Raw genomic sequence first — 19,845 nt, 5'->3', positions numbered from 1 at the left:
TCCAAAAGCAAAACTCTTTTAGGCCTCCAAGACCATTGCTGACCTTAATTCTCACAGTCCAGCTTTACCTAGTAGCATAAAGAAATATATGGACCTAGGGAAAAAAAAAAAAACAACCCACAAATACAAAAACACACACAAAATCATCCCCCCACCCCTTAATAAAAAAACCAAAAAACTGTATGGCTTTTCTCACTGTTCTAGTTCTCTTCTCACTGTTCATAGTTTTCCTATGAATCAACACATCTCAAACTCAACCCAGAGCTTGTAACTTTTCTTTGCATCCTTCAGCCTTGCCGTTAAATCTTCCACCCCTGCTTTCCTCTTGCTGAGTCTCCTGTGACTGTCAGGACACTTTCCCATATTCCTGTGCTCTCTGTCTTTGCACATTCTTTCTCTGCAGTGCTAAATACAAGAGAAAATAGTTGAGAGACCAAATTAAAGGTGTGGGGTTTTAGTGCATTCCCTTTAAGAGCAGCATGGCTTGAGCAATGCTGCCAAAAATATTTTTGAGGCTTTGTGTTCCTGTATGGATGAATGTCTTCTAGTACATCATTATTGTTCTCAAGTGAATTGTTACTGATGTTGGAACAAAAGATATACATGCGATTAGTTTGTGGTAAGGAGACCTTACTTAGGCTATCAGAAAAGCATGCCTTTAAGAAAACCAGGTGATATAAAAAAGGTTCCCCAAAAGTACAAACACCAGCTAACAGCAAAGGCCATGACAGGAAGCACAGGACAATGACAGAGCTGCCAGGGCTACGAACACTAATCAGAAGTAGTCAACTATAGTCACTAAGGGAGCACAAGTTTGTGAGCTGAAGAAAAAGAATGGCTTCATCAGTCAATAAAGATCGAATTAATAGACAGTGTTTGCCAAACAGTAAAAATGAGCCAAACCAGCCCTCAACTGTGGAGAAAGAAACCTTCTGGGTCAACATACCACTCTTCCCAACACAGAGGAGAAAGAACCATCAATATTCATGATTTCTGGTGAAGAAGTAGAGGTGCTGACCACTCGCCATAACTCCACACTGCTTTTCTACTGAATAACCACCATCAATCTTAGCCCCAAGACACTTCACAAAAGGTAAGGGTAACACCAGAGAAAATAGTACATGTAGAATGTCTGTTTCTATCAGTTCTGTTTGTCCCATTATGGGGAACAACTTGTAATATTTGCACAATTTGGGCTGTCAGTATAAATATCACTACACCAAAACTAACAGTTCTTTGAGCAGGCTTAAGACTTTAATGAGATGAAGAACAGATGCTTGTTTTTGCACATACAGTGTGTTTCTTTAGGCCACACTAACATGGGTTGCTTGACATGTACCCTGCTCTTAAAGATTATACTCAAGATGCAAAGCTGTGGCTTGAGATGAGATAAACTTGCCCAGAGCCCTAATTTGCATCTTTATCCTTTGGGCCCTACAAATTAAGGAATTAGAGGAAAAAGGTGATGACTGTTCTCCAGAACCCCTTAAGGGATGCACATTAGTAACAGTGACCAAGAATTACATCTCTCTTCCCTGATGGGATCAGTAACTAAAACCAGAACAATTTCAACCAGATCTAACTGGCTCTGATCAGCTCCAACAAGTTTAGAACTATTCAGATCGGTTTAAATAAAGTCAAACCAGTTCAGCCTGGAAGCAACTGCTTCCTACCAGATCTGACCGGTTCCAACCAGTTAGAGTTGGTTGAATCACGTTAAAACTGCTTCAGATTCATTTTGACCAGATGCAACCAGTTCAAACAGGTTTCAACTGTACCTAACCAGTCTGCATCTCATCTAACCAGTTCCAAGTGGTTCAACCCAGTTTTGACCAAACACAACTGCTTCAAATGGGTTTCGACTGGATCCAACAGCTTGAACCAGTTTTAACTGGTTCTAATTGGTTTGTTCTGGTTTGAACAAGACCAAAATAATGACTACAGGCAGTATTTTAGGTTTTAATGAAATTCCATGGAGGTTGCAGTCTCCTCATCACCTGGCCGATGCTGTTCTGTCACCAGATTATCAGACTCCATGGAGGAGGAGCAGCAAGAGAACCTGGGCAGAAAGGTCAGTCATTCCTGTCACTGGCACCACCTTGCCACCCACACAGGGCTTTTCACTACTCACAGAAAAGCTCCCACAGTTTAATGGCTGTAATAAAGTTGGAATAAAATTGCTGTGAGAGCAGTTTCAGAGAACATAATAAACGGCAGTAACATGGTAAGCTAATCGGTACTCATTTTGTGGCATTATTGACAACTACACAGGAAAATCAATCAATACCTAAGCTATCCTATTTTCCTTTAAGTGATGAAGTCCTGTGTCAAACAGTTTTGTATTTTATAAAGGTTGGATTACTAGATTAAGCAAGCAATATTTCTTTGTAGATTAAAGCTTTTTAACATCCTGGTCATTAGAAAAATACTAAACTTATTATCCAATAAGTTACAATATTATGGGAGGCTGAAACTTAAGCCCATTAAAAGCTCCAATCTCAAAGAAGAAAGGGCTTCTATGAACTTCCATTGATAATGCAACACATGAAAATATTACCCATACTTACCAATATTTTTAAATAACACATGTATAATGCGCAGTAATTTATCTAAACAGTGCACAGAAAAAAACTGGAACACAAAAAAGTTAGACACATAGCCCCTATTTTGAGACAAAACACCTGCAGCAGTTTCTACTTATTAGCTTCAAAGTTCCGTACTAAAAGCAATATTTCTAATAAAGCCATTAACAAATGGACATACCTAGAATGCGGAATAAAAATGACAGACTACATCTAAATCTATTAAATAAAAAATTGACAAAACAAGATGCAATAAGACTACATCAGATAAACAAAGCAGCAAAGACTCTATCAGAATATTGCCAGCTACCTGCGTAGCCACAGAAACATGGAAGAATTTGTCATGAGGGATTTCAGCGAAAGCCCATTCTGTGTGAGCTCTATATATGGCTACACAGACACTGAAGCTGTGTATCCACCTAACCATATCTGGGAAATTAAAATTAAATTAAAAAACAAAAACAAAGAATGCGTTGCCTGTCATATGTGGAGGTAAAGAGAGGAGCTGCACAGAGTTGAGAGATCTTACTCTATTCTTGTCTCTGTCGTGGAATAACTTAGACCAAAGTTGAAACATCTTCGCTTTTGTGACCGAAATTTGGATGTACCAATACAGCTGATATATTGAGAAATGATAAAGCTGAAATAGGAGGACCATCAAACAAGAGGAAGAAAACCAATAGCAGAAGACTATTAAAATACAGAAAGCAAAGGACAGGACTAGGAGTGGTCCTCCAATACCCACTGAAGGCTGAAAGCAATGATAGTTTCCAGAATTATTTCAGGACTGTGAACAGATATTACTAAATTGTTCATTTACATTTTGATCACCACATCTTCAAGACTCATCTCTGTTCCAATCTGCTGGAGTAGAAAGCCATATCAGTAATATCAGAAAAAAAGAATGTAAAAGACAAACAGTACTGAACAAAGAATCAACTTCCTTTTTTAATGCCTTTAGCCCACCAAGAGGAAAAACAAGTACAACTCCAAAGCTTTTTTTTTTAAGATTAGCAAAACACAAGGGTAAATGAAATATTATTGTGATAATTTTAAAAAAAGTTCTTACACAAGAAGTAGATTAAGAAAAAGTCAGTGTTCTAAGACTAGCAATTTTAAATTTCTATCTTATATTTAAAGCCATAAGCATGCATACATGGCATGATGTAAGACAAATCTCTGAACTGATTATATAAGATTTCTTTCAATATATGAAACTATGCCTGTCCTTGGAAGGTTGCAAAGTTTAACTAGTTTATATTTTATTTAGTACTTATGATCCTGACAGCAGGCTGCCTTAGGTCTCATTTCCACTTAATTCAGAAAAACAACATTCCTTATTCATGTACTGTCTGATCAAAGGCTTACATTTAGCCCAACACACACTACAAAAAAGCACATTTGAGTATATTTCTTACAGCTAAATAACAAACTGAGCCCAGCTCATGGAAAATTTATTGGTTCAGGTCATACTGCTTTTGTAATTTGTGCACAAAGTTGTCTTGCCAAATTTCAAGTATTCAAAATCAAAAAGAATAAAGCAATGGTATGATATAGATACATAATGGCATAAACACAGGCATAACAATAACTGAAAAAAAGAAAAAATACGAGGTGAGGCTTTTTTCTTGAGTGGTTCACATTTGCATTTACTCACATAATTTGCGCGCTGATTAAAATCACTTTGCGCAGAAAGGATTCGAGGCATTCACATAACTGCATTCATGCTGATGGATCTTTGGGCCCAGCAGCCACAAGGCTGTGCAGACAGAGGGAAATGCCAATTACTTTGCCTTGAGTGTTATGGGCAGATTGCTTGTACTCACACAAGTCTGCATGTCCCATCAGTCACCACCTGCCAAGGTACAGAACTGAAGTTCTACCTAAACCACCATGGCAGAATAAGGTCAAGTCAATCACATTCAATGCCTAGGATGGTTTAAACACCTGGTACACCTCATACAGCCACTGACAAAACAAATGAATGGTCCCTACAGTTACAAAAAATTATCATCTCTTAAATTCTAATTTCCTCATAATTTGATGTGATTGTCCACCTGACCTTTGATAGCCTCTCAGGAGTTTTGCAGTCAAGAAGCCTCAGCTCCCAGCACTGCTTATGGTGGAGCTAAGGCAGAGTACAGCTGAACAACTTCACAGTTAACCACCAAAACAGTTTCTGGGTGAGCTTTTGTCCATTTTGCTGTGCTGAAACTAATAATCAGATGCACTTTTATCTAGTCAAAGCCACAAGCAAAGAGGTTATTTTGAGGACCTGTGAACTCACAATGCTTCTGGACTGGAATTAATGTCATGGAGCTCAAGACAAGCACCATCCTGGCTTGTGGTGCTCTGATGCCAGCTTTATTTTACTTGAAATACAAGTTTGTTATGCTTGACAAACTGAGTGTGACCAGAAACACTACATTTGTTTTACTTCAGCTGCTGCAGAGAAGACAGGCACAAACGTGTTCAATCCAGCATTGAATGAGTTTGGTTTGCTTAATTTCTTACTTCTGTTAAATATCTACTTCCCTAATAGGACAGGAAAATTGCAACATTGGTAAAGTTCCAGGTTCACACATGAGAAACGTGAAGATAAAGAAATTCTTGCAATAATCTACATTTTAGATTTCATTGATGATCGAAGCAGGAATTTTCTCCATTTTAGAATGTTCCCAGCCTTCTGCTTAGTAAATAACTATCTCTCCTAACAGCCTGCTCTCCATTCAAGAGCAAACATTTCCTCAGATACAAGTGTAAAACCTCATTTACAGCTGTAAGTTTCAACTAGGGGGTTTTACTCAGGGAATTTCTCTTCTTTAATCATAATGAAAGAGATCCTAGCACTGCTTAAATTAACTTTTTTCCCCAGCATCTTTCAAGTGAGAAATCTGAAGGAGAAACAACTTGGATATCAATTATCATTTGTTCTTAGAGCTAACCTTACAGGCCTTCCAAAACAAATCTGTCTGGAGGTCCCCATCAGCATGAGCTGGAGAAATCTGTCCTGCTCTTCAATCAAAAGAATGGATCCCCCTATCCAGATCCATTTAGTCCCTGAAGTACTTTGCACATGCATTGATACTTTGTCAGACTGGTTTTGACTGAGATTCCCTCTTTTCCCCATACTCAGTATCTGTTACAGTGTCAATTCTGTTAGTTCAAAAAGTCCATTTCACTCCTGAACATTTTTACCCATCCCTTTTTTCACTTTGTCTGTAAAACTACGTAAGACAACAAAAATCCTAACAGCCACAAAGCTGGATTTTTTCCTGTATGAAACAGAAGATTCTTTAAAACCCTCTGAAAGCTCTTATTAAGGAAAAAAAGAGGCTTTCTGAGCAACAGCAATAGAGGTGACATCTGATTTTTGAAATAACATTTATCTACAGCAGTCTCCTCCAAATCAGCATTTCTGGCAATTCCTCCAGACAACACAATTTCTTTCTTTCCTCCACTATATGCCACACATTTTATTGGATATTTACTTTTTCTTGCTGTGTGACCCCAAAGTTGTGCTCCCTCAGGTATTTTCTCTAGTCTTGAATCAAGTTTTTAGATTTGCTTCTCCTTCCTATGTTTTATTATTCCGCTGATTTCACATGCTAACTGGAAACTGAATTAACTTTCTGGTTTGCTTTCTCAGTGAGGCAAATTGAATTTGTTACCTCCACCACAAATTAATACAATACAGCTTGGAAAAAATATTTTATATATACTTGGAAAACTTGTAACACACTTCATGTCACTAGTTGGCACATGAATAATTCAGATTCAATTACTCAGTGACAGAGTCACTATACAAACTGCAAAAAAAATTAATTGTTTATTTCTTAGTGTGAAGGAAGATAGGCCCCTATATGCAGCATCTGAAATAGTGAGTAGATATAGGAACAGGAAGTTTTAGGTAAACAGGAGGACAAGAAAAAGATATTGTTTTTTCTCACAGTTCTTGGCTCCTAGCATTACAGCTGAGCAAAGCTGAAGCAGGAGATGAACTGATGATTTTACCTGCAGAGTAGCTATTTGATTTGACCCCCCCCTACAGAAAACACAGTTTTAGAAGATGAGACATTTCCTAAAATAATTGTGACAAATCAAACAAATTAACAACCAGTTTCACAAATTAGCATATCTTTGTCAAGAGGGAGGCGTGCCGACCTTTGGGAAAGCCTAGAGAACACAGCAGGGCAGGAGACCTCAAGCAGGTATTACTTCCATTAAAACTGCTGGAAAAAAAACTCCAGAACAATTAAAAAATCCAACACATAAAATAATTTGAACCTAAGCACCTATGTTTCAGTATTTGCCAAAGGAGGAAGCGAAGTTTGTTTCCCCTTTGAGAGGGAAAGTTAATACAGCAGTCACTGGAAAATAGGCAGCCACTTTGAAGCAGAGTTGCTAAATCCATTAAGTATTTCAAGAATGAACACAAAAACTCATTTCATATTAAATTTGCTTTTCCTTTGCCTAGTGAAAACATGCAAACGTAAGACATTTGAACATTAGATACTACGCAGACAAGAAGAAAGGTCAGAACTTCTTTGAAGTGCACCAAGTAACATGGGTTATTGTCTAATTTAATTTTTAAGAGCAAGATAAGACTTAGCACACATACAGGAAAAAGATAAGACAGTGACACATTGCCATCTACACAGTGATAAGCCCACCCACGTTACCAAACTGCAGAAATTACCAATATTTGTTACAACACAATACTGAGTATTTAGGCAAGCAAACTTGCATTTACCCCAAGGCAATCATTGATCCATTTGGAAAAGCTTGCATTTCAATTTGGGGAGTTTTATTTCTTTTTATTTTGCCAAATAAATATATAGAGTCTTGGCTTCATTCCAATAAAGGTTTGAGGTTCCCTTGCCATGGCAAAAGGTCATTCTAATACCAACAACAGAAATATTTTGAGCTAAGTACTTAAAATTCCTAATGGGACTAGGAGTGTTTTTTTAACATGTACATGTTTAAAAAAAAAGAAACAAAAAAATTAACCAAAAGAAACAAATACTACCCCTCCCAAAACCCAAAACAAAATGGCAAAAACAAAACAGAACAACCCCCAAACAAAAAAAAAAAAAACAAACCACAAAATACCAAAAGAAAAAAAAACCCTAACAAAGCCCTATTTTTCCCCCTCTCAGCAGAAACACTTTCTGCATGCTTCAACTGAAGTCCCTGTTGGTTCTTTTGATACACTTTGCCAAGGGAAATCCACAGACTTTAGCTCTGCTGATGAAATGCCACAAGACAACATTTAGAGATACATTTCACTTTAAATTACAGATAATAATTCAGCATATTTTACTTTTCCACTCTTGAGTTCTTCAGTGAAAACTCAACAGTCATATACTAAGAATTTTTCTTTCACATTTAAATTCAGGTCTTTCAAAACTTTATTAACTTTGAGACTAAATCAAAAGCTTTGAATCAGATGTTCAGTAATAAGATCTGAAAAAAGATTTGTTAAATAGTTAAAACTCTATTAAAATGAAAGGAACAACTCCAATTTTAGAAAGGAAAAGTATCACAGAAGTGGTCTGTAAGACTATCTTAAAATATGTATTAAAATAATTCAACTTAGAGTGAATTTCTAACATTTAAAAGTATGCTGTCATGGGTGGCATGGAACCTTATGGTGCTTTCCTTTTAACATTCTGTAAGTGAACAGCTTCCCAATATCCTAAAAACAACTGTTCTAAGAAAACAGGGATTACTGTGAATCGGTGATTGATTCTATAAGCTGCTGAAACAACCAGAAAAAAATTTTGAATACTTTTTTAAAAATGGAAAAGTTAGACGTGGCAACAAAACCAAATGCAAATAAAAGCATTGCTTGCACCATTGCCAAGATTAGTCAGAATTAGTCAGACTTGGCCTTCTACGAGGTGATTTTGGTGGCGGTGATAAACTCAACTCAAATGTGATGTATGCAAACTAAAACTAAATGAGCTGGATTACCTGCAAATTGGAATACATCATATTTGTTATTTCCTCACATGCAAAAGCAAAGATAACATTTGAAAAGGCATGGACAACATTACAATTTATTACTGCAGCACAGTCATGACCTGCTGTATAAAGCAATTATGCAGCTGCAGAAAAGCCCTGCTTAATTATCCCTTCTAGTTTAGGTTCCTTCATAACTCCACTGCAGAGCCTTAGCTTCCCCAATCCCAGATTGTGCTCTGTACGCCAGAGACAACAACAATCACAGGGTTTGGTTTACAATGATACCTGCAGAGGGCTGCAGACAGGCTGACACAGCCACTCTGAGGTGTGAACTGAGCCTGTTTGCCAAAGCAGGTGCTAATGAAAATGCAAAATGATAACAATTTCCAAGTCAGCGTTAATTGTTCCGCTGCTGAACGCGACAGAAGGAGAAAAGTCACTAGTGGATCTATTGTTATTAAATGCAGCAGCAAGGAGTGATACAGTGGATGGAGAAGGCAATATGATACTTCTACCAAAGGCTGCTAGAGGTGGAAAAGAGCAATGAATAATTTCCCAGCTAGGGTTTAAAGCATTATTTGTCTTATTCCGAGACAGACGTGAAAGGAACAGACAAATTTATGGAACTGCCTGCTAACTGCAGCATGATAGGACCAAAGGAATCAATGAAACAAGGTCCTGAAGGAAAAAATTATCTCCTCTTCTTGTTTACAGTACACTGCTTATAAAGTTAGGCTGGTACTGACCACTGAGGGCTAGAGAGCAGCCATCATCCAAACAGGAAACAAGTCAGAGTCATGGAATTGGTTGGCGTTGGAAAGGATCTTAAAGATCACCTAGTTCCAATCCTCCAGCCACAGGTAGGGACACCTTCCACTAGACCAAACTTCTCAGAGCTCATCCAATCTAGCCTGAACACTTCCAGCGTTGGGGCAGCCACAACTTCTCTGGGCAGCCTCTTCCAGTGCCTCACCACACTCACAGCGAATATTTTCTTCTTAGTATCTAATTTAAACCTGATCTCTCCTTCAGTTTGAAGCCATTACTTCTTGTTTTATAACTCCATACCCCAATAAAAAGACTACAACATCTTTCTAAAGTGAATGAAGCACAAGATCCTGGGTTTGCCCTGGTTCTCCACCAAGTTAAATTCTGTTGCTTTTCATTATTTCAAGCCTAGGAGTATTTAACACATGTTGTTCTCCTGCTGTCTGCTCACCCCTGGCAGCAGGCACCTCTGGCACAAGAGAGCTCTCTTCTCCAGAACCTGGAAGAACAGTGGGACAAGTCTGCTCTCCCTTGGTCCCCACCCAGCAGCATCCAAGAGGGTGCAAACACAACGTACAGGTTGGAGACCATAAAAGAAAACTTCCAGTCCTTTCCCCAAAAGTCAGCCTGAGCAGCGTGTGGATAACAGAGCTATCCACAAGTTATCCATGTGGAAAAATAAGACTGTTTTTAAAAGTAGCCAACATTTTTGACAGTATTTTAATTGTTATTTTGAACTACTGTTTACCCTCCAAGATCTCAACTACTCCATAAAAAATTCCCACAAGGAATGCGATTCTTCAGATATCCCACTCATTTAAACAAGATGCTGTTTTAATACAGTGAACACAACATCACATAATTTCACAAAACTTGTAGATGTTTAAAACTGCTTACATCTTTTTGTTTGAGAAAGCAATTTGTGCAGGAGCCTCATCCTATAAGCAATGTTCTTAGCTGAGATGACACAGTTCCTTTCAAACAATGTGTGGCAAATTGGTGATTATAGTCAATTAAAGGATACAATATGAAGTGGTTTTGTGCTACCCAGTTCTTCCAACCATAGGAAATGACTAACAAATGCTATCAAACAACACAACCTATGAAAACTTGTTAAAAGCAGCAACATACCTTGCACACAATGGATAAGTCATAAAGATTGCCTAAATCCAAAATCATTCTGGCAGCTGTGTGCCTGCAGTACAACTCTTCACATTACAGAAATGATCAAAGCATTGCACTGTTACCAATTTCAGCTAAAGCAATTCGAAAAATATTTTTCTGTTCTCTTTTTGAGGTCTGATGATGCCTCACGTTAAGAAAAAAAACGAAAAAAAAAGAAAAAAGCTTTTCCCATACAAAAAAACCCTAAAAAACCAACCCTCAGCCACTCTGTTCCCACCTCTTCGCAGGGGAAAGGGAAAACAGATAGTGTCTTTTCCAGAGATAAACTAGGTAATCTGTATTCCCTTCTAGAGATGCCAGTCTTGGTCTTCCTGTGTTTCCTTATATCTGGCACATCAGCTGCCATATCATCCTGTTTTTATTACCAGTTCTCCAGACAACCACCAAAGTCTGCCATACTCCTTTGTGAAAGAAATGCAGAATCAGATGGTTTAACCTGCCTTGTGCAACTCTGTACGACAGCAATACCGTGAGTTTTCTGAAGAGATCTTGAACACACAACGTATCTTTGTAGTTTTATTAGTTTTATGTGTTCAAGTGAAAGCTTTAAACCAAGTCCTCAAAGCTTATACCACTGTAAATGGAAACAAAGGAGAACAGGCTAATCAACCACTTCCAGCAAACAACTGAACAATAACAAATAAAACCAATGTCTGCGCTAATTGATTCTGCCAAGTGCCTTTTCATTAATATCAGGTCACACTTCTAGAGTATGTCAATAACTATAAGCAATACACAGCCCTCAAGGAAGAGCAATCACTGCTGCTAACAAGCAGAACGTTCTAATGATTGCTTCCTTGCTTAAATATTTGGATAAAATGCACCTCCACTGGAACAGGAGTAATGACACCTCGTTTCACTGACTCTCTCTGATCTGCTCTGGGTAACATTAAGCCAGGATGAGGCCCCAGGGCAGGAAGAGCCCGTGGTGCTCTCTGGAAGATGCTCCATGATCTTTGCCATCCATGAGGAGCTCTGGTTCTCCTCAAAACCATGCCATGTCACAATGAGACTAGACCAACTCAGAGCTAGAATCCAGAGTTAGGCAAGTTCCTGGGTGCCACAGTGGAACCTAACTCTGGCTGCCTGGGGCTCCATGGTGTGACTGTACTCACTGCTTTCCTCACTGAGCTTTTGAAAGGATTAGATAGCTAATATTTTAAAACCTTTAAAATATTAAAAACTTCCAAAATGTTTGCAAAGTGACCTCGCAAGTTTGAGCTGTTGACAAACTTCACTTTACAAACTCAATTTGTTTATGTTTACAGGTGTGACAAACATATACTTCAATCTCCAGAAATGAGGATGCATATTATATTTGTCCCCTCAAATACTGTAAATCTATAATACTACTGTGCACATAAAAAATACATAACCAGAAATCCATTTTCTGATCAAAATCTAATTTCATGCCCAGCTTTTTATTTGCTTATACCGGTACTACAGTGGAATAAGTACGCCCATAGACCAAGTAGCCTCACAGTTTGAAGTTAAAAAATATGGGAAAAGAGTATATATGCAGATTTGCATCTATTTAATCACAAATGAAACCCATTGCATTTTGTTGCAGTTGGGAACTGTACCATGTTACCTTAATCATCAACAGAAGGCAAAAATCTATTTCACAAATGTTCCAAAAAAGCACTCAAAATGTAGATTTCAATGTGCTGACTAAAGCTGGCGCTAACTGCTAAGCAAATAAAACAACTGAACCTTTGTTATTGATAGAAAGCACTCAGACAGCCCCAGGGTTCAGCAGAATACTAAACAGATTACTGGAACCACAACCAACACCACTAGCAACTGGTGCTGACTTAATTCTCCGAGTTTTATACAAGATGGGAACTTCTATTACTTTTCAAAGGGGTGTAGCTCATAAATGACTTATCAGAAATGCTTTTTTTCCCCCTAGCATTTTCTTCTCTAGGTTCTGTTAGCTATTTCACAGCAATGCATTGGTAACCAAAAGTCCTTAATACTACATCCCTGCAGCCCAAGAAGCCTCATGTATAGATCCCATCAGAGGTGACAGACAGACATCCAGCTCCTTGTCAATAGAGCACCAGAGCTACAAGACGAGATGCTCTCTGAGTCTCTATCTCGTGTACACATAAACTGCTTTAAAGTAAAATAATGGTTACTGTTCAGACATATTAATTTTCCAATGTAAGACTGTTACCTCCACAAACAATTAAGGCAGAAAATGCTTCCCAGCCTATCACTGCTGCAAATATTTTTCCAACAACGTGAGCTCTCTGGTGATGTCCAGAACAAGCAGAGTGAGCCAAGTGGAAAAAGATATGTAAGAAGAAACAGCTGGCGAAGAAGATGTGCTGTCTGTGTTTCACACATTTCCACAACAAATGTTGCCTCTCATCAGCTGTTGGGAGCTGGAAAACCACACTGAAAGCTGCTAGAGAATTATACAAGTTCTTATTACTGTAACTCCAACTTCAATGTGTTAGAAAGATTCTTTCAAATAGAAAATGAGTATTTCTAAAATATTTATGTGATAGATTCCTAACAGAGATACGTTGATACTCTGATTAAAAAAGGTTACGAATAAGAAGGATCCAGAACCCTCAAACTTTTCTGGAGCTCTGTGAGAGAAAACAGCCAGTCTGGAAAACACTCTTTGAACATAACTAAGAAAACAACCAGCAAGAAGCAGCTGTTGCCATCAAGCAAATTTTATTGACAATGTGTGTGCAAGCTATTCCAGCTGAAAACCAAGTAGAACCTCATTTATACATAAAAATAAGGATCTGAAATGAAGACATTAAGTTAAATGGCCAATACCATTATAATAATTTATGCTTTTATGTAATACTTAAATTTCCAAACCACTAGGTTATTTTTCCCAAATCTCAATATGAATGTTAGAAATACGTAGTAAACCAGAACAAAAGCTACCTATTCACACTAACACAGTTCAAGTGGGGGAGATATGGTTTACAATACAACTTAAAAGACTTGTAATTTTATAAACTGTAAATGAAGACTTCCAAAAGCAGTTCATTAGTTATTGACATTATCTGAATAACATTTTAAGAAAGCCAATCTATTTCTTTCAGAATTTAGTACTAAGTATGTCACATAATGACAACTCAGTCAGCATTTATTCTGATATAACAAGTGTTTATTTTTCACACTTATAGAAATAGCCAATTCTTGAGAACTGAAGATTGTTTAGCTGCTGCTCTATGAGCACTAAATTGGTTTCACTCCCAGAGGTACTCCATACTATTGCATTCGCCATTATTTATTTGTGATTGGATTTATTACTTGAAGATTCTGCCAAATACTTACCATTGGTACTTCAGGAGTAATAGTTTACTTCCATCCCTATTCAGTATTAGCTGAAACACTCATATTTAACAGCTATAATGTTTGAGCAGTGCAACCTTTAGAACATCATGTCAGATCCAAAAAAATTAGGAAGAAAACACATAAACAACTAATGTGGCATTTTATGGCTATTCTCCACTGCAGCATTTACCAGGTCCCTGGCTCTAGCAAACTTAAAAGTTTCCAAAGCTAAGCTGCTGAGAGCCCAACCCACAGCCCCAGGGGCTCCTTAGCTGCTCCAGCTGCCATCACCCTCCTTTGCCACCCTCTTACATGGCTTATGCACATTTGGCTTGCTGGTGATTATCATTCTTCCTTCCTTTTTTTTTTCCCCATACTTAATTGCTTCCAAGTTTCTCTAAGTATATTATCCATCTTCCAAATTCTCCTCGTGAGATCTAATTGGACTGTGTTTCCTTGAAGCTGAAGCTCACTGAGGTACTTCTGCAGTGTTTCTAATCTCTCTGTGGACCTTGTATATTTTTCTTTTCTCTAAACTTTCAAGTATTTCCATCTCCTCACAGCTTAGTATTACATGTTAATTTTATTAACATGTTGTTAAACACTCTCTCCCAGATCATTAATAAAGACATTAAAAATGACTGGTTCTAGCAGTGATCCCTGTGGTACCCTCAAGACACCCTTTGTTTGTAGTGTTTCAGCCAGCTTTTAATCCACATGACAGTGCTCTTATCCAAGCCAATTTGAATTAATTTTGCAAGTCAGGCTTAGCAAAGTGACAGCCAACCTTTAGAAAAAATAAAAAATTACTACACTGATTTCTTCCTCATTCCCTTCACCCAACTTTTGTAGGAGTTTGAATCAGCTAAAATGGTAAGATTTTTTTTACCAAATTAATTAGCAACTATATGCTAGGTAATAACATTCTTTGGAATTCATATACAATTTTTAGTATTACATCTGCTTTTTTCCTGGTATTTTATATTTTCCTCATAGCTTCTGGTATTTCAGAAGCCATAGGCAATGCTGTAGTAGTCACTGCCTTGCCAAGCACCAATCTGATGACTAAAAAGTGGTAAAGAGTATAGCTTCAGGCTCTCTACAGAGAAAGTAAAAGTAGGTTTATTTAGGAAATTAGTCTGTATGGTCACTGTTAGGATTTCAGTATAAGTTGTAGGATATTGTAGTTTTTTTGAAATAGAGTTAAGATCAAACTAGTCTATTTCCAACAGGAGATCCAACCTTAACAACAGATATAGTAAAGGTAAATATCAAAAGTCAATTTCTACGTCAATTTCTGAGTAAATACAAATAAGGAATAAATATCTGCACCTTCCAATGTGACTGTATAATTAAAGGCATTTACAATTTATTCAAGTTACTCCTTTTTATCTATAACTATGAATTACTTTACAGGATTTTAACTTATTAATTCCCTAATCATAAATACTTTTTCTCAATCTCCCTTGACAAAGAATCCCACTTAAAATTGATTCCAGTATCTGAGGCAACTGATCCCCTATAGTTGATAGCTTGTCTAGCATTTTGTGTACACATGCCCTAACCCATATCTATAAAATAGATATCTGAAGACTTTCAGTTTACTTCACCTTATAGTCATGTTTATAAAATACTGCATCTAAAAAGCAGTGATAACAGTCATAATTTATCAACTTCTTGAAGAACATGAGTTTTGCTCTTTCCTTATGCACAAAACTCCTCATTTCTACAATTTCTCCAAAATAAATTTCCAAACTTTAACGTCCTCGTATTCTAACATTATGCAAAAATCACTCTCAATTTTGATAACAGCAAACAGACAGTATTCAGGAGTTCCAAACACACTTCAATTTTATACAGGGTTCTAAAAAGAGCTACAAGAATCAGATCCAGAACTTCCATCTTACCATGAGGGGCTATGTAGTTTTAATAATACTCACTTTAATGAAGCAAAGGTCCAATCCTATCTTGATAGACATAAAATCACTTTGTATGATTAACAGAATAATGGGCACGAAATACAACTTTTTATTAAAAGCAACATGTTTTCCTCTTCCAGGAGGAAGTAGCCAGTGGATTTTTCACTACTGCACAGTACTATGGAAATTACAGAGATGTGAGGAAGCATGACACAGAAATATTTATCTCTGTGCTATTGGAGTCAACACACTTCATGAAAAAATAAGCAAACTTTCCTTTATGAAGTGCTTCCTTCTCATCAGCAGCACACTCAGTAGCCCATTATGAGGAAATTATACTTCATCTTGAAGGCTGAAAACTTCAAGCTTACTCCTTGTTTCATTTTATTAAGTACCTACAAATACCCTTTTTTTATTTTTTAATCTCTACTAAGGTTCTTCTCAATTACTCCCATTTTAATAAGTTTTCTGTTAAAAAAAGGCCAAAACTGAGCTTATAACTTCCGCTATCTGTGAGCTTTGGCTGGCGACAAGCACTGCAGTATTGCTGGCAAACATCTGATCTGCAGACCTATTCCTTTATTTCTGGGTAAAGTAGATGAAAAGAGAATTTGAACTACTACCAAGAATCTATGTTTCAAATACATTCTAATTGTAGTATTTTCTTGTTGTAATTAGCAATTTTCCTCTGTGCTTTTATACTATCAAGTCACATCCACTGGCACTTCTGTATACATCTGCCATCACTGACCTCTATCTAGAATATTTTCATTTTGGTGCTCTCTGTGACAATCTGATTATATCCCTTCTTCCCTGCTCCCTCCATTCCCTCTTCCTCCTGTAGTGCTTTCTCAGAGCCTATTTCAAGCCTACATTGCTGGATCATGCGAACTGCTATTCAGTCATCATCTTGCACAAGCCATTTACATAAAACCAAGAAAATATAGATGAAAGCAGCAACATGGGAGCAGCAATGTGCTGTTGAGGCAATGGCAATTCTCCTGGTCTTGTTTTTCATGGATCTCCTGGGCCTGATGGCTGTGTTACACCTGAAAGAAGGGACTTGTGTGGGCTGAGAGGTGAGAAGAACAGGATATTCTAGATCTTGGAGTTTCTCCTTCTCCATGACTACAGCCACAGGCATCTTTCCCACTCACTGAAATGGAGGAAACAAGAAGCTTCCCATTTTTCCTGCTCCAGCACTTGATTCTGATGAATCAGACTCTCATATGCAGATCTGTCTCTCCCTCTAACAAAATGAAGTAGTTCAAAGTCCTTGCTGTTAAAAGTTCCTTTTGCTCTCTCTCTTTGTTTCCCAGGTTATTCTGTATCAAAAGTTTATCCCTGTACACACTTAAAAGCAGCTATTGCACGATGGAATACATTATCCATTGCTCCCACTTAATAAGCATTTTCACACAGGTTTCACGTTTAAATTTCAGGGATTTTTGTCGAGCAATTTATGTCAGTACAAACTCCTTAAAGTGTCCATTGGGGACACCTGTCTTGCCAATTTCATCACTTCAAGTGAATACAATACCCGTGTCCCCAGGTAAAAGTCCTGATGCAATTCCATCAGACAGTTGCTGTACTTGGCGCAGTGTGGGTGTGAGAGCTAATTTTGTCCTTAGATTCAGAGGCTTCATTAACAGTCTTAACACATTCACTGCAGCTTTCTAAATCCTTTCAGGCTTTAACACTTAAGCTACTGCAAAAAAAAATATATAATGGAAGTTCATACACAGAAAAATGTGATTTCTCTAACCCAAATAAAACAGATCTTTTAGATACCACTAAGTGCTGCATTACAGCCCATCATTCCACTGAAATGAAATTTATGAGAAATAAATCATAGCTAGTAAAGGCTGTAAATTACTATTTTGGGCAATTCAGTCGGATATAAAATATGGGAAACTCTGAATTGACATGCATAGAGGAAAAGAATGAAAATTATTTGTCTATTATATGAAGGCATATGAACATCAACATAATGCATATTCTACCACTTTGCTGTTATGCCATTTTAGTCTGAGAATTGCATCATGTCCCAATATATTGACCACAACATTCAATAGTTAGAGTCAGTTGAAAAAAAAACCCCTTTTTTTCTTCCATTAGACAGGTGTGGTTTTACCCCACCTTCAGAGTGATTCATACAGTGGGGTAAATTCTAGCTATTTTCTGAAAAAATAATAATTTTTAAGCGTTTTAAAAATTAAATTAATATAGAAATCCAACCCTGAAACCCTCTTTTTTTTTCAGTATAGGTCACTTAGAGGATGAGAAAACAGATAAATTAGTCCTTTGTGTGGGTCATGCAAAGCTTCCATGCACAAAAGATATTTTCATCGACATATATGTTGCATGAGAGAACCTATCTGAACTTCATTGTATTCATTAAAAACTGTGCATGATATCAAATTATAATAGAGGTAACCAAACTTGTACATGTTCTGTTTTGGAGCGGTGAGAATTAAAATTCTGCATCCAAATAATACAGAATGCAGCTATATTTCAAATTCATGTGTGAAGTTACAGCTATATTTACAACTTCAGTAGAAAATGCAAGCTTTCCTGTTATCCAGATATTACTTGCTGATTGATTTCTGTTCCTTTTCATGCTCACTAATCCTAACCCAAAGGCTGCTTCTTTTTGATTCTGACTTTGACTGAAGTAACACGAGAAATTTTAAATTATGGATGAACTTCATTCCTGGTAGCCTTGCTCCACACAAAATGACTTCCAACAGCTGCAAAACACAACTTGATTTCCAGCAGCAATAAGGGATGGTTGGTGTAAGAGTAATCTGTGGGAATTTTGCTTTGCACAACCATTTATCTGGATGGGTGTCTCCAAACAGCAGCTCCTGTTGTTTTCACACTGGGGCCTTTTATGGAACAAAGGAACCCAAACTGGCTGAAGAACTGAGGTCATTGATTGGACTACACAATGCTAAAATTTTCTAGGGGGTCCATATTGCTCCTTGGGTACAGCAGGATCAAAAAGCAAGTCAAGATGAAAGCTAATTTCTTTCAGAATCCAAAGGCCTTCACTTAGAGTGAATCATGTCCTCTTGGCTTAATTTATCAATACATTGAGAAAGGAGGAACTTGTTCCCTTGTGCAAACCACAGATATCCTGGGGATGAAAAGAATACTTGGAGCATCCAAGTCTGAAGCAACAAAAACAAAGCAAAGAGTTGGACAAGTTCAGATCCTTTTCTGTTAAACAAGTAAACTATGAGACAGAGGAGACAGACAGGAGACATGACAAACACTCACTTTTCAACACCATAAGAACAAAAGCTGTCTGGAGTGAAACTTGCACAGGAGAAAAAAAATAACAGCTTCATATCCCTCCTAGTCTTAAGGATTTCTGAACCAGTAAGTGTGCATTGTCTATTGCTCTCTGAATTAAAGGAAGATCTGCGCTGACTTCTGTCCTGCAAAGTTGGAAAAAATCCTTCCCTGCTCCACGAGAACCAGGTATGTGGAAGGACTGTTAGATGTGATATGACAGTTCTGGGGATGCACCTGTATTTCGTGTGTAGGGTTTTTATTCCACTGACAGCAGGTCTCAGCTCAGGAAACAGGTTCTCATTCTTTCAATCAGCTAAAATGGTCTAAATGTTGTTTTTGCCTGGAGCTCAGATTTTCTTTTGTCCCATTTTCTTGTCTTCCTCACTAGACAAGTAAAATTTGTTTGGGATAAAAGCTCTTAATTCCATATAACAAACTTTATTTGAGAAACTCATCTTTGCTTACATAGATTACTATTTTAATATATATTAAAAAAAAAATCTTGAATGGGTCTTGCCCATATTTTCCCACATTGCTTGAAATTAAATATATTATCAAAAGGAAAGTAGTTTTGATGAACATTGAAATGTTATTTGAAAGCACATTCTATATTTTTATTTTTAGTATTTGTTAGGCTTTTCAGTCTCTAAAAATACAGGATCATTACTCAGTAAACATTCTATAAAAACGAACTTTTCTTTCTGGGATGAATTACTGCTCTAGGTAGGGTAGACATGAATATGAATGTAACAATACTTTGTGTGACTCTTTTCTCACTTATACTAACGAAAAAGAAGAATTTAACTCAAGTTGAT

At 37.3% G+C, this 19,845-nt stretch overlaps 1 protein-coding gene and 1 long non-coding RNA gene across 3 annotated transcripts in view; both read right to left on the bottom strand.

Annotated features, from left to right (window-relative positions):
- Positions 1 to 19,845, bottom strand: part of CADM2 (cell adhesion molecule 2) — a 558,998-nt gene that overhangs the window by 411,660 nt on the left and 127,493 nt on the right. The window lies entirely within an intron of this gene.
- Positions 5,396 to 19,845, bottom strand: part of LOC146445518 (uncharacterized) — a 107,445-nt gene continuing 92,995 nt past the window's right edge. The window contains exon 3 of the long non-coding RNA XR_014855225.1: positions 5,396 to 6,596. This is a non-coding gene — a long non-coding RNA (uncharacterized LOC146445518). The remainder of the gene's footprint in view (positions 6,597 to 19,845) is intronic.

This window comes from Lichenostomus cassidix, chromosome 1 (assembly GCF_008360975.1).
Source record: "Lichenostomus cassidix isolate B80296 chromosome 1, HeHo_3.0, whole genome shotgun sequence".
In the NCBI taxonomy this organism is placed as follows: domain Eukaryota; kingdom Metazoa; phylum Chordata; class Aves; order Passeriformes; family Meliphagidae; genus Lichenostomus; species Lichenostomus cassidix.
This window is presented reverse-complemented; position numbering and strand designations above follow the sequence as displayed.